This window comes from Tachyglossus aculeatus, chromosome 11, assembly GCF_015852505.1.
Source record: "Tachyglossus aculeatus isolate mTacAcu1 chromosome 11, mTacAcu1.pri, whole genome shotgun sequence".
Classification (NCBI taxonomy): Eukaryota; Metazoa; Chordata; class Mammalia; order Monotremata; family Tachyglossidae; genus Tachyglossus; species Tachyglossus aculeatus.
The window spans coordinates 67,891,942-67,904,259 of record NC_052076.1 but is presented as its reverse complement, the minus strand read 5'-3'; positions in this window follow the sequence as shown (position 1 = coordinate 67,904,259).

The window sequence follows — 12,318 nt, the reverse complement described above, 5'->3', positions numbered from 1 at the left end:
CCACGTGGGGTTCACAGTCTTAATCCACATTTTACAGATGAGGTAACTGAGGCACAGAGAAGTTAAGTGACTTGCCCAAAGTTACACAGCTGACAAGTGGCAGAGTTGGGAGTAGAACCCATGACCTCTGATTCCCAAGCCCGTGCTCTTTCCACTGAGCCACGCTGTTTCTGCTGGATGAATGGTCACCTGCTGTCCAGCAGGGTTGGGGTGAAGTAGCAGCGAGGCTTACTGGATAAAACACTAGCCTGGGAATCAGAAGGTCGAAGGTTCTAATCCCGGCTCCACCACCTATCTGCTGTGTGACCTTGGGCAAGTCTCTTCACTTCTCTGGGCCTCGGTTACTTCATCTGGAAAGTCTGGATGGAGACTGTGAGCCCTATGTGGGCTCACCTGATTTGCTTGTATCCACCCCAGCACTTAGTACAGTGCCTGGCGTGCAGTAAATGCTTAACAAATACCACAATTATCATTATTATTATCATTACTATTATTGTTATTAAAGTGATCCAATTCCAGTCTGAATCTGGCCCATGGAATAAGTTTCCAAGGCCAACCAGGCTAACCAGGGCCCTGCGGGTCTTTAATTCCAGCTCTGCCTCCCAAGCAGCTGTTGAAATTACCAAACCCGAACTCCCATGTGCTCTTCCCAGGGCTACGTTCGTCTCCGCCGGCTGGACACTCACTGGCTCCAGCCAGGGGAGAAGGAGGAGATGGAACACCTGCCAAGCTTCCTCGGGTTGGGACTTGTGGTCCAACTACCTCAGCCTGGGCCCGGGGCCAACTCTGAACCGGGTCAAGTGGCGAGGCAGCCCCCCCGCCCCCTCGCTCACCCCTTCCTCTAGAATGGAATTGGCAAGGTGGACTCTGACACCATCAGAAGAGATTTCATGAGCTTTGTGGGTCATTGCTATTATTCATCTACCTAAAAAGTTCTGTGCTAAACTCTGGGAGCTAAACAAGATTATCAGTCTACTCACAGTTCACTTATAGAGGTGTAAGGTGACCACTCGTGGCACTTGTGGCTCCCAGTCACCCAGACATACATGATTCTACGTGTGTAACCGCAGGCATGCACACAATGAACTGATTTTACACACAACCTAAGTGTCTCCCTGATGGGGAGGTCCTGACCACCCCCACCTATGAGGTACATGATAGTTTAGGGGTTGCTGAGATACATCGTTCACAACAAATGAAAGGCTTCTGTGAAGCCTTTGTTCTTTGGATTCTTCCAGTTTAAACACTTTTCCGATCGGCCTTTCTGTTCCCCTCTGTTGGTTTTCCCAAACAGTATGGTCTTGTGGAAAGAGCACAAGGCCTGAGAGTCAGAAGGCCTGGGCTCTAATCCCAGCTCTGCCACTTATCTGCTTTGTGACCTTGGGCAAGTCATTTAACTGCTCTTTGTCTCAGTTTCCTCATCTGTAAAAGGGGGATTCGAAATCTGCTCTTCCTCCTGCTTAGACTGCGAGTCCCAGTTGAAATTGATTGTTTCATCTACCCCAGGACTTACTGCAGTGCTTAAAAATATGACGATTAATATTTTATATTTCTTCCCCAGGCAGGATCTGATTAGTGGACAAATCTGCCTGTTGAGTGTTGGCCACGCCTATGCCAGATGTGATTGGTGGGAAAGTCTGCCTCAAGTCACCCACGTCAGTGATGCAATTCCTAGGAATTTGAAACCGAAAGGGTAAGCATGGTGGGCATTCAGCATCCACTGTATCTTGCTTCTCATGGCAACATACGCTGTTTCTCAGGTCTCTTTTCTGGGGTGAAAGCAAAAACTCTGGAAAAAGGAATATCAAAACTGTGGAAAACAGGGGGGGAAACGAACAGCCTGGATGTGATTGCTGGAGTGTGAGCTGATTCACAAATGCTCAGAATCCAGGCTTTCAGATCCAGGAAAAATCGGGGAGGCAGAGGCTGAGGCGGGGTGTGTCTCGACCGGATGGGTGGGTGGATGGGTGGATAGGGGAACTAGAAGGGCTTTCCTGCAATAATTTCCCCTGATTTCTCTTGAATCCCTGCAAAATCCCCTGGCAAGACTTTAATCCATCCTGCTGCCTCTTCCCACCCTCTCTTCACTAGCAATGCCAAAATTGAGTCTTAGTAGACTTGAGAAGAGAATAATCACTTTGTAAAGCCACCTCAAGAATGGGCAGTCTTGGGGCAAACAAACATGAGGCTCTCCACTCATAAAGTCAGATTAGTGTCTTTGAACCCTACCACTTACTCCACAGCCATTCTGACCCTACCCAGGTCCTTCTAACCTTGTACTCTCCCAAGCGTTCAGTATAATGCTTTGCACACAGCAAGTGCTCAGTCAGTGAGAGGCAATGAGGCCTAGTGGAAAGATGACAGGACCTGGGTTTCAATGCCAGCTACGCTACTTAATGGCTGTGTGACCTTGGACAAGTCATTAAACTACTCTGTAACCCAGTCACCTCATCTATAAACACCATTTGGGAAATGGACTGTTTCTAACATGATTATCTTGTATCTAACCCAGTGCTTAGTAGAGTGACTGGCGAGTAGTAAGCGTTTAACAAATGCCAATTTAAAAATCAATAAATAGGATCTATTGATTGATTATCATCTCCAGCTGTCACCCCATCTCCCTCCTACCATTCTTCTCCAAACTCCTTGAGCACACTCACTGTCTCAAGTGCCTCTCCTCCAACTCTCTCCTTAACTCCCCTCAATCTGGCTTCCGCCCACTTCACTCCCCAGAAACTGCCATCTCAAAGATTATCGACGATCTCCTTCTTGCCAAGTCCAACTGACACAGTCAACCACCCCTTCTGGAAACATTAATCCAACCTCAACTTCACTGATCCTGTCCTCATCTGGTTCTCCTCCTATCTCTCAGGTCTCTTTCACAGGTTCCTTCTCTGCCTCTCACCCCGTAACTGTAGGAGTCTCTCTAGGTTCGGTTCTGGGTTCCCTTCTGTTCTCCATCTACGCCCACTCTTTTGGAAGATTCATTTGCTCACATTGCTTCAACTACTATCTCTAAGTGGATGATTCCCAAATCTACATCCCCAGCCCTGATCTCTCTTTCTGTCTGTTGTCTGGCATTTCCTCCTGCCTTCAAGACATCTCTACTTGGATGTCCTGCCCTCACCTCAAACTGAACATATCCAAAACAGAACTCCTTATCTTCCCACCCAAACCTTGTCCTTCTCTTGACTTTCCCCTCGCTGTGGATAGTACCACCATCCTTCCTGCCTCACAACATAATCTTGGTGTTATCCTTTACTCCTCTCTCCCATTCAACCCACACATTCAATTTATCACTAAATCCTGTCAATTCAACCTGCACAGCTTTACTAAAATCTTTCCTTTCCTCTCCATCCAAACCATTATCACATTAATACAATCACTCATCCTAACACACCTGGATTACTGCATCAGCCTCCTTGCTGACCTCCCAAGATCACGTCTCTCTTTCCACCAACCTCTTGCCCTCCCTCTTCGTATCCGGCAGACAATTATCTCCCTGCCTTCACAGCCTTAATGAAGGCACACCTCCTCCAAGAGGCCTTCCATGACTAAGCCCCCATTTCCTTTTCTTCCATTCCCCTCTGCTTTACCCTAACTCGCTCCTTTTGTTCAATCTCCCCTCAGCCCCACAGCACTTATTTATATATCTAGAATTCATTTATTTATATTAGTGTCTGCCTCCCTTTCTAGACTGTAAGCTCATTGTAGGCAGGGAACGTGTCTGTTACATTGTTATACTGTACTCTCCCAAGCGCTTGGTACAGTGCACTGCACATACTAAGAGCTCAATATACACAATTGATTGATTGATTGATGGGATTCAGAGGCAGGACTCAAGACAGAGGAAATCTGGGTGCTTAAAAATAGAAACAATGATATAAAGAAGCGAGATGACATATTAGATGAATTCATTGTACGCAGGAATGTGTCTGTTTGTTGTTATATCATACTCAACCAAACACTTAGAACGGTGCTTTGTACAAAGTAATCGTTCAGTAAATACAATTGAATGAATGAATGAATGAATGAATGAATGAATGAATGAATGAAAGATAGGGAGAAACGAGCTGAAAATTGGACCGTCCAGTATTAAACTGGGTGAATAGCTGCTGGAAAAGGGGCTTCTGATCCGACCAACACATAAAACAAGCAAATGTATGATGAACAACAGAGCAAGTTCAAATTTAACCCTCTGAATTTTCAGTATGAACGTATGTCGGTAAATGTGGTATTTTGAGGGGGCAGTCAACAAGTTCCTCTCTGCTCCAGGCAGGCATCCTTGCTGCTCCATTGCCACCAACCTTCTCAACAATGCAGAGCTAGGAAGGTAGGCTTCCTCACCGTGAGTCAGGTGGTGACAGCAGGCAACTAGGACCACCAGGAAGCTTCCCATCCCCCACCCCCGCAGTCTCCGGAGTCCACGGTGGGCTGGAGATCCCAGCCAGGATCCTGTCCACTCTCTGCTCCTGACCAGAACATCCACCTCTGGATCTGGGGGAACAGATTGGAAGTTTCATTTTAAGTGCAGTCTTTATGAGATACCCAGGGGGCTCTGATGATGTGTTACCTGATGCTCTGCAGCTCCTAGCCTGCAAATGCCAGGAAGAGACAAAGCCAGGCTTAGCTGTGTGAACGAGCAGAGCTTCAAATCTTGTATGGGATGTCTGGGTTCCGCGGAGCCACAAGTGAGCAGACGCATCTAGGAAAGCTGGGATAGAAACCCGACATCAGGCCTCAGGGAGGGGCCTCAGGAGGAGTGGCAGTGAGAAGAGAAGAGAGCAAGAGAGAAGGGTCCCAAGGCTGGAGGGGTCACACCCCATAAAATGCAAGTGTGCCTTTCTCCCAAAGAAGGAAGAAAACACGGGCAGTGAGGGAAGGAAAGAAAGTCTAAAGCCATTTGTGCCAGGACTGGTGAGGTGGGCAAAGGCCAGACTCCTGGCACAGCCGGCCCTCTCCGGCTCAGGTAGATTGACTGTTCATTCAGTTTCATCCCAGAAGGTCTGTTTTTCAGACCTGTGTTTTTATTTTTGATATTTTGCATATTTAATGCTTTATTTGTGAGCCTGAATGAAAATGCGAGATGGGGGTCGGTCAGCAAAGGAAGACCAGAATTATTTAGTGCTGTCAATGGCCACCCTCGGCCCAAGCAATCAGATTGCCAGCTGAAGGAGGCTTTAATTTAGGAGAGAGTTGGGTCTCTCTGGGGCAGTTTCCATGTGGTCTTGACTGGAGGGAGAGGGTTGGATTGAGATGACCTCTTAAAATCCTTCCATGTGGATTATTTTGGGGTCCCCCTCCATGCAAGCCCCGGGACAATGATGATGATGATGATAGTAATAATAGTAATAGTAATTGTAGCATTTTTAAAGCACTTATTATGTACCAAGCACTGTAGTAATCACGGAAGTAGGTACAAGATATTCATATTGGGAGAAGCAGCGTGGCTTAGTGGAAAGAGCATGGGCTTGGGAGTCAGAGATCATGGGTTCTAATCCCAGCTCTGCCACTTATCAGCTGTGTGACTTTGCGCAAGTCACTTAACTTCTCTGTGCCTCAGTTACCTCATCTGCAAAATGAGGATTAAGACTGAGCCTCACGTGGGACAACCTGATTCCCTTGTATCTACCTCAGCGCTTAGAACAGTTTTTGGCACGTAGTAAGCCCTTAACAAATCCCATCATTATTATATTGGACACAATCCTGGTTCTGTGTGGGGCTCACAGTCTAAGTGGGAGGGAGAAATGGTATCGGATCCCTATTTTGCAGACAAGGGAACTGAGGCACAGGGAAATTAAGTGAGCTGCTCAAGGTCACACAGCAGACAAATGCAGAGCTGAGATTAGAACTCAGGTGCTCTGACTCCCAAGACTATGCTCTTTCCATTAGGCCACATTGTTTCTGATGGCCTGTTGAGACTGACCTTCTTTTCTTCCCCCATCTGGGAAATGGGGCCTGTCACTGGAGGCCCCCAACACAGCAAAGTGGGGAGGGGTGATAAGTGCACTCAGTTAGACACGCTGCCTGATGCTTGGGAAGACTGTCTGCCAGCAGGCTCAAAGATTCTTATTCCTCACCCCTGTCCACCTTGCCTCAGCTTCCCTTTGATGATGAGGTGCGTGTTGTACCGTACTCTCTCATTCATTCAATTGTATTTATTGATCACTGTGTGCAGAGCACTCTACTAAGTGCTTGGGAGAGTACAAAATATCAATATAAGTGACACATTCCCTGCTCACAATGAGCTTACAGTCCAGAGGGCTCTCCAGACTACTGCTAACTCGTTCCTGAGAGGGAGATTACGAGACTTGGGAATGGCCAGTGTGCCACCTCTGCACTTGAGTCACTAACCATGGTACATTTCTGGCCCGCTAGTTCTGTTTCCTCCTAGTCCCCATCTTCCCTAAAATCCCTGTTCCCTCTTTGCCCTAGTCCTCAAAATGAAAAGTTGGCTCCTCTGGTGTCAAGCAGTATTTTGAGTTACAATGAACTTCAGTGTTTATAATTGTACCTCTTTTCAGCTTCAGAGCACGTTGATTTCAACTTCATGACCCCTAGTCTCCTTTATGGAGCCTGCTCCTTTTACTGTGTACAGTGCCAGATTTCACTAGAGGAGTTGGGAATGGAGGGCTATTAGCAGTTTTAGGGAAATGGGGAAATCATTTTCAAAGCTGCAGGAGGGAAGAGGAGAAAGTATAAGGAGAAGCAGCATGGCTTAGTGGCAAGAGTGTAGGCTTGGAAGTCAGAGGACATGGGTTCTAATCCCACCACTTGTCTTCTTTGTGACCTTGGGCAAATTGCTTGACTTCTCAGTGCCTCAGTTACCTCATCTGTAAAATGGGGATTAAGACTGTGAGCCCCATTTACACCTACCCCAGCGCTTAGAACAGTGCTTAGTAAGCACTTAACAAATACCATAATAATAATAATAATAATAATAATAATAACCACCAAACACTTTAATACTCAACCCACCTCCTCTCTCACAGCACTTATGTCATTGTCCTTGTACTCTTATAATTCCTTCCAGACTGTAAATTCCCTCTAGACTGTAAGCTCATTGTGGGCAGGAACATGTCTACCAACTCTGTTGTATTTTTTATTTATATTAATGTCTGTCTCCCCCTCTAGACTATAAGCTCACTGTAGGCAGGAAATGTCTCTATTATATTGTTGTACTGAACTCTCCCAAGCACTTAGTACAGTGCTTTACACACAGTAAATGCTCAATAAATGAGTGACTGACTGACAAGGACTTCGTACAGTGCTCTGCACAGCGTAAGTGCTCGATAACTTTCACTGATTGATTGATATTCTACTTCTTCCCCTATCTGTAATTTAGTTTAATGTCTGTGTCCCCTGGAAGACTCTAAGCTCCTTGAGGGCAGGGATCATGTCTAACAACTTTGTTTACCGTATCTTCCCAAATGCTTTGCACACAGTAAATGCTCAGTTACTGACTGATTGATTGACAGGAGACCCCTTCATCATTGTCTATAGTTTTGAATTCCACAATCTGGGGCAGGGAGAGTGTGCGAGGGGGCCCTCCGAAGAACCCCAGTCATTCCCAGAGAGATTTTTCTGGCGGTTACCTTGCAGGCAGAAGGAGAACTGAGGAATGGAAAGCTCCGGACTCCAGTAGATGGCAGCCACTTGCAGTCGGTGAGCAGAGCCCTGCCTCTCCCTGCAGCAGGCTGGACCCGTCTGCCTCCAACACATACAGGCCCCAGTAATGCAGCCACAGCAGCCCCCGATAACCACCCGGCCTGCGGCACCGGAGAGGCCGACATCGACGCGGAAGGCTGTAGCTGCCCAGCCAACCTACAAAGGGGAGTAAGACCAACACGGAGCCTCCTCCGGCCCATATCACCATCTTGGATGCCCACAGTCAATCGATCAGTGGTATTTACTGAGAACTTACTGTGTGCAGCACTGTTTTAAGCGGTTGTACAATACAATAGAGTCAGTCCCGCACGTGGTGAAATGCACACCCAGACTTTGGACCCGCAGATTCCATTTATTACCCAGGGGAACGCAGCATAGTACTGACGGTGGGCGCCATGACCCAGCTGGACGGTCCATGTGGGAACCCATGTTCACGTTAACCAGCCACTTAACAGGATTCCCACTGGGCCTGTCTGCCTCATGGTGTACCTAAGCTGCTTCTTCAGTAAGAAACCTTCACCCCTAACGGCATAGCCCCAGCAGGCATTAATAATAACAGTAATAATGAAGATAATTATAATAGTGCTTGTTGAGTGCTTACTATGTGTCAGATACTATAGGGCAGATACACATAATCAGGTCCCACATGGACTCAAAGTTTAAGAGAAAGAACAGGTTTTGAATCCCTATTTTTTTCAGATGAGGTAACTGAGGTGAAGAGAAGTTGAGGTCACACAGCAGACAAGTGATGGAGCAGGAATTAGAACCCAGGTCCTCTGATTCCCAGTCCCATGCTCTTTCCATTAGACCATGCTGCTATTATCCCCACTTCAGTTTATACTTCACTCTGCTGCGCGAATGATCTTTCTACAGAAACGTTCTGGGTATGTCACCCCCCTCCTCAAAAATCTCCAGTGGTTGCCTATCACCCTCCATATCAAGCAAAAACTTCTCACTATTGGCTTCAAAGCTGTCCATCTCCTTGCCCCCTCCTACCTCAGCACCCTATCTCCTTCTACATCCCAGCCCGCACACTCCGCTCCTCTGTGGCTAACTTTCTCACTGTGCCTCATTCTCGCCTGTCCTGCTGTGGACCCTGGCCCACGTACTACCTCTGGCCTGGAATGCCCTCCCTCCTCAAATCAGCCAAACAATCACACTTCCCCCCTTTAAAGCCCTACTGAAGGCTCACCTCCTCCAGGAGGCCTTCCCAGATTAAGCCCCCTTTTCCTTAGCTCCCCCTTCCCCCCACCTCACCCCGACTTGCTCTCTTTGCTCTATCCCACCTCCTCACCCCACCCCACAGCACTTGTGTATATATGTGCATAGCTATAATTCTATTTATTTATGTTAATGCCTGTTTACTTGTTGTGATGTCTGTCTCCCCCCATCTAGACTGTGAGCCTGTTGTGGGAAGGAATTGTCTCTCTTTGTTGCTGAATTGTACTTTCCCAGCACTTGGTACAGTGCTCTGCACACAGTAAGCTCTCAGTAAGTACAATTGAATGAATGAGTATTCTTCTACATGCTGACCTGGGACATGAGCCAAGGTATCCTGATTCTCTGACCCCTGCTTTTCGAGGGGAGTCAGTCAGTCAGTCAGTTGTATTTATTGAGCACTTACTGTGTGTAGAGCACCGTAAAAAGCTCTTGGGAGAGTTCAGTATAACAATATAGCAGGCATATTCCCTGCCTACAAGGAGGGGAGGACTCTGGGATTGTCCTCTGTAGGGAAGTATAAACCCTCCCTCATCCACTCTTGTGGGTGGGTTTTTTTTTAGTGTCTCTTTGTTCCTGAGATTATACTCAAAGGAGCTCCGTTAATAAGCTATTGGTCAACAGGATCTTTTCCTTTTGAGACAGTTTTTTTGTCAAAGTCACTGCTGCTCACCTTGGAAAGTTTCTCCTGCACCTTGGTGGCCGCTGGGTGTCTTCCCTCCAGCCTGGGCAACTGTGCCCCAGGGGCTAACCCGACAAGAGGTGGAAATGATGAATCTTGTCATTGGTAACATCACCGAGAAGCAGCATGGCCTAGTGGAAAGAGCCCAGGCTTGGGAGTCAGAGGTCGTGAGTTCTAATCCCGGCTCTGCCACTGACCAGCTGAGTGACTTTGGGCAAGTCACCTGACTTCTCTGTGTCTCAATTCCCTCATCTGTAAAATGGGGAGGAAGACTGTGAGCCCCACATGGGACAACCTGATTACCTTGTATCTACCCCAGTGCTTAGAACAGTGCTCGGCACATAGTCAGCACTTAACAAATGCCATCATTATTATTATTATTATCACTGCCACCAATACCGCTCCTTCTGCCCTTCAGTGTGCCAACTAGGAATTGGGGGAAGTGAGAAGCGGCATGGCCTAGTGGGCCTGGGAATCAGAGGACCTGTGTTCTAATCCCATCTCTGTCATTTGTCTGCTGTATGACCTTGGGCAAGTCACTTAACTTCTCTGTACCTCAGTTACCTTATCTGTAAAATGGGGATTAAGACTGTGAGCTCTGTGTGGGACAGGGACTGTGTCCAACCTGATCAGTGTGTATCTAACCACGCGCTTAATTTAGTGACTGGCACATAGTAAGAGGTTAACAAATAATATTTATTTTTAAAAAAGGTCTACATCTCCAGGAATCTCAGAGGGTCTACAGTAGTGTGGTTTTTGAACTAAACAAAAAGCTTCCTCTCCAATAGCCTCCCTTTCCTTGGCTGCTCGTGGTCCTATCATCCTCCCTTGGCCATTGAAGCTGATAGGGGTCAGAGTCAGGGAACCTGATGGAGAGGCGGGAAGGAGGTGGCAGCCTCATTGTGAGAGCCTGGAACTTCCTCAGGGTGATCGATGGGAGTGACGAGAGATGGGTCCAAGTCACGAGCACCTGAATGTCAGGAAGTACAGAAGGCCAAATCTCAGTTTGGGTCTGGGTCTGTGTATCAGGTCTCTAGGGAAGCCGTATGTCCACTTTTAGACCAACAGTTTTCATCCCCAGATGGAAATACCTTTACATCTGATATGTTTAACTTAAGCGGCAGTGAACTAGCAGAACTCCTGTTTACAGGGATCTTGGAGGGGAAAGCATTGGCTCTGGAGCTAGTTTTGGGTGAGCTGCTGGTGATTTTCTTAAAATGTTGGGTATGATGTTGAGACGCAGCGTGTCCTAGTGGAAAGAGCATGGGCCTAGGAAACAGGTCACCTGGCTTCTCGTTTCAATGCCTATATTGGTCTGCTGTGCAACTTTGGGAAAGTCACTAAACTCTGTGACTCAGTTTCCTCCTCTGTCAGATGGGCATAAGAACCCTATTATCCCTCCCTCTCAGACCACTAGCCTGCTGTGGAACAAGGCCTGTGCCCAATTTGATTATCTTGCCTTGGCCCCAGGGCTTGTACAGTCGGCCCTGAATGAGTGCACCCATCATTATGACAACCATGTCATTACATAGCACTGAGCTCCTGATGTAACACACGTAGTGACACGTGTGTTTCAGCATCCTGTTTCTGCGAGGGCTCTCCAGGATCTGCCCTTGACCATGACCCACCCTTTCTCTCAAGGCCCATCCTGCTCCCACCGGCAGGGCACTGCCTGCACTGGGGGCACCCAGATGTCAGAACTGGAAGGGGGGGGGGGGGGGGGCGGGGGCAGGGGCATTCACTTGGGAGTAGTCTGGGGAAGGCTGATTTAATCGATCCATCAATCATATTTTTTGAGAGCTTACTATGTGCACAGAACTGTACTAAACACTTGGGAGAGTACAATAGAGAGTTGTTAGACACGTTTCCTGCCCCAAACGAGCTTACAATTCAGTCCTGGGCCATCCTGCCACAAGGGGTAAGTTCAAATTCAGGGCCCCCGGTCTGCCCTACACTTTCCTTCTTTCCCTTGGATAGTTTGCCAAGCAGCACCCTCCCCCACCTACTATCACAATCCCACACCAGACTCAGAGGGAATAAAGGTATTGGCCTTTCGCAGTCCCTCTCAGAGTCTAGCTTTCCTACCCAGACACAGAAGAAGACCAACAGAACCAAACTCAAAGAAGAACAAACAGGAATCTAAAGGCCGAGTCTCTTTAACTGCCTTTAACCCCATGGCCTAATTAACTTCCAGAGCCATATCCCACCCAATTTCTTTCCAGCCTCGTTTTCATTACTGAATCAACACGAAAATGTCCCATAGTGGAGCCTGGCTTTTTCCTCACTGTACACCTCTCCTCTCGCCTCCCTGGCTGGCAACAAATCATTCAGCCCTGGTGTCAGATGCCATGGAAATCAGAACAGGCAATTGATCTGGAGCAGGGTAACTCGATTGGATTTCTTTTAAGGGAACTTTTTGGCATTCAGTCCTGTGTCAACAAAGCAAACTGCAGGACTGAAACTATCCCACATGGAAAATAACTCCCCAAACCTCCCTCCTCCCTACCTCCGCCCCTGGAGATAAATGATAATAAATAATTAACAACTGGCTCTGCTATTTTGACAGATAGGGAAAGACTTTGCTGCCAAAACCATTGCAACGTGGGGTCATTAGTGACTTATCTGCCTGAAACGCCAGCAGAAATGCATTTCTCTGGGAGCCGTTCCATCTTTCGATGTGCTCTTGGTGGAGAACAGCTGTTTGAAGCTTTGGTCCAGGAAGGAAATGCTACATGCACCCTAGAGCCCAA